This window comes from Bactrocera dorsalis, chromosome 1 (assembly GCF_023373825.1).
Source record: "Bactrocera dorsalis isolate Fly_Bdor chromosome 1, ASM2337382v1, whole genome shotgun sequence".
NCBI lineage: Eukaryota > Metazoa > Arthropoda > Insecta > Diptera > Tephritidae > Bactrocera > Bactrocera dorsalis.
The window spans coordinates 65,556,080-65,559,841 of record NC_064303.1 but is presented as its reverse complement, the minus strand read 5'-3'; positions in this window follow the sequence as shown (position 1 = coordinate 65,559,841).

Here is a 3,762-nt window from a genome sequence, read left to right as displayed (position 1 = left end):
TGTGCCTACCAGTCAAAGCATGCTCTTAGGTACAGCCATGGTGACCATATCTCACAACGAGAGCACCTTCACTGTTAGAGCCCTGATTGATTCGGGATCTGAAGCCACCTTCGTAAGCAATAGTCTGCAAAAACGCATACATCTGGCAACCAAAAAGGTCAGCGCGCGAGTTGCAGGATTGAATAATACCGTATCAAGACGAGTTCAATCGGTATGCTCGATCACAATTGGCTCGCCCCGTAACAAAAGTTTGAAACTAGAAGCGAAAGCTTTGGTACTGCCAAAATTGGCTAGATTGCTTCCATCCAGATAAATAAACCCTTCAATTGTCAAAAGGTTACCTAATATCCCCTTAGCGGATAATAATTTCCATACGAGTCAAAAGGTTGACTTGTTGATTGGAGCGGATCTTTACCCTAAAATCATACTAAACGGGGTAAAATCGAAAATCTTCGGATCCCTCGTTGCACAACGTACGGTGTTCGGTTGGGTTTTAACAGGTTCCGTTCCCTCCGAAGAAACAAAAATAAATGGCAAAGGCGACAGACAAAATTCAACAATAACACAAAATCGTTTTTGTAGAGTAAATAATACTAATTTTATATTTACACAACAGAAACAACATCAGCAGAAGCACCAGCTACAACGGGATCAAAGTAACGATGATGGCGAAACAAATGATGCGCCCAGCTCATCGAATCACACCGATACGCATGGTAGCGTCGGTGTGCCGACACTGCCTGCAGCAGCGCTATCTCTGTCAGCAACATCCGTAGGCAGCACACCGCCGAGCAGCGCTGAAGCGACAAATACCAACAATTTCGCTTATTACACGGGCGCCGCTGAAACGGTGGCAGCAACGGCTGTCACAGCTGCAACGCACCGACATGCTGACGCAGCAACGCCACCACTACCACCCCCATCACAATCGTTGCCGCCATCATCAGCTGTGGCGGCCTCATCAGCAACAGCGCACTATCCACCACCACACCAGCAACACTATGCCACGAGCAACGCAATGGCGCCACTGTCGGATGCCTTTCACCACCAGCAGATGCAGCTAGAGCTACAACAACAATACGAGCAGCGTTATCAACTGCAAACAGCCTATTATCACCAGCAACAGCAGACGCCGCCGTCGCAACCGCAGCAAGAAGACCAATCAGCAACGTATGTGACGTCACAACAGCCGTCTACACAATACTCGTACCAACATGTGACGGCCACAACAACAACAGTAAATCAACATGCAGCGCGCAGCAACAGACAAGCAACTCAGTCGACAGCCACACACCACACAACGAACACAACACAGCAGCAGCAACCTGCAGTAATGGCGTACGCGTTGACACACGCCACACAACAACAACCGTGTCAACGGACGTCATCAGTCACGCAAAGCTCTGACCAACGAGACCTCTCCCGCATACCACATGCCCAAGATCGAGCCAGACTCGAGTCGTCTCGCCGACTTCGGCATGCTGGTAACTTCCTTTCGGATTGGCGGCATGGAACGATCGACTGAGGCTCGAATCGTCTCAGCGACATTGTCCGGACCGAACCAGGCTCGATTCGTCTCGTCGGCCACACCCTCCGAAGCGAAGGCGTGGACGAGACGCTCGACGTCAAGCAGATGCACGCCGTATCATCAAGGATAGGCAAGCAACACTACGGACGTTTACTCCCGGCTCATGTTGCCCGGGTTACAACCAGCGGCAATGGGCCAACTCATCGCTCAAAATACGTCGCTGGGATATACAATATCCGGCGTCATATAACATCGGCACAATAAAGTGCACTGGTTTCCCCACGGCCAACCACATCATTGGAACGAGCGAGCACCGTGCTCCACCACCCGAATTATCACATGTAAAGCATTATGTGATCCGATTTCGTCCTTCAATGCTTTTTTTTTACTGACGAAATACTATCAAAAATAGTTCAGTGGACGAATGCAGAGATATATCTATCACGAACAACTAATTTGACTAGCAAGACGTTCGCAGATACAAATTCGTGCTCTTCTTGTCGTACAGACTTTGACCGCACTTTTGAAGGACGATCACTTGTCAGCTAGTGAGTTATTCAATACAACCTACAGTGGAGATAGGTATATTGATATACTCGTATGTAAGTCGTGATAGGTTCAATTTTTTAATTAGTAGGCTGCGGACGGATGATAAAGCTTCTCTTAATAAAACAGTGCAACGACAATTATACACCAGGAAGCTAGAATACAATCGTCGAACAGCTGTTAGCTTTTCGTGGGCCTAGTTTTTTCAAAATATACATATTTACATAGTAAGCCGAATAAATACATGGACTGGAAAAAATGCCGCCCGGTCTCTGACATTTCACTCAAAATTATTTAGATTTGATACTATGCTGTTAAGAAATTAAAATATTTAACGTATTGCAAATAATTTATTATACAATAAATGTATGTATATAATACTTCAATATACGTAGGCTGCTAATATATATTTCTGGCTTAATAATGAAAATAGGCATATTTATCAACGAAAACGTTTTTTTTTTTCGTTGGATTTGGCTCGTCTTGGAAGACCCACACGGTCGATTGCTGTTTTGTTTCGGGCTCATACGCATTGATCCATGATTCGTCACCTGTGACGATCTTATAAACGTCTTTTGAAGCACCGCGATCGTATTTTTCAGCATTTCTTTACACCAATCCACATGAGCCTTTTTTTGAGCGATTGTCAAATTGTGCGGGATCCAACGAGAACAAACCTTTTTTACGGCCAGGTGTTCATGCAATATCGAATGCTGGTGGGAGAAATGCATAGGCATGCCTCCATCTGAAGGTATGTTACATGACGGTCTTGCATTATCAGTTCACGTACGGCATCGATGTTTTCTGGCACAACGGCTGTTTTTGGACGACCTTCACGGAATTCGTCTTTGAGCGAGCGTCGGCCACGATTGAATTCGCTGTACCAGCTTTTCACAGTGCTATAGGATGGTGCTTCAAAGCCATACAAAGATTTTAGTTCATCGATGCACTCTTGTCGTGATAATCCACGTCGAAAGTTGTGAAAAATGATTGCACGAAAATGTTCACGAGTTAGTTCCATTTTTTGGCCGAGATGAATTTTTTAATTCTCTGTAAATAAAACAATTCAAGATTAAATGACAAAACGTTGTGAGTGATGTTATGCTAAAAAATGTCAAACTTTCCAATGGAAATGTCAGATTGCACCTGGCAACACTTAGTGTTGCCTAGTCCAGAAATATATATAGCAGCCTACGTAATATAAAAAATATAGATTCTTGTCCTTAAAACTACAAATTTTGCACTGAGCTTGACTAATAATTGTATTACAATAAATTTTATTCACAGGCAAACACGCCTGACTTTTTGAATTGCAAATTGCTCGATTAAATCTTCACAATCTAAACGTTGAAGTACATTTGATTCGATGCATAGAATAGCTAAGCTATTGAGTCTATTTGCACTCATTGTAGAACGTAAGTAGTTTTTAACTCTTTTCAAACAAGAAAACGATCGTTCTGCGCTACAGTTTGTTATAGCTAAAGTAATAAATATTCGATATGCAATTTCTACGTTCGGAAACTCTGTATAAAGGTCGTTTGCACGCAAAAGTTTCAGAATATCGGATGGTGAATTTTGTTCCATCTTTTTTTCAGTGCAATAAGCACGGAAGTGCACAAATTCGTCATCCAATGAGGACTCAAGATCTGAAGAATAAACATTTTGTAAACGTTTAGCTCGGTTACGAA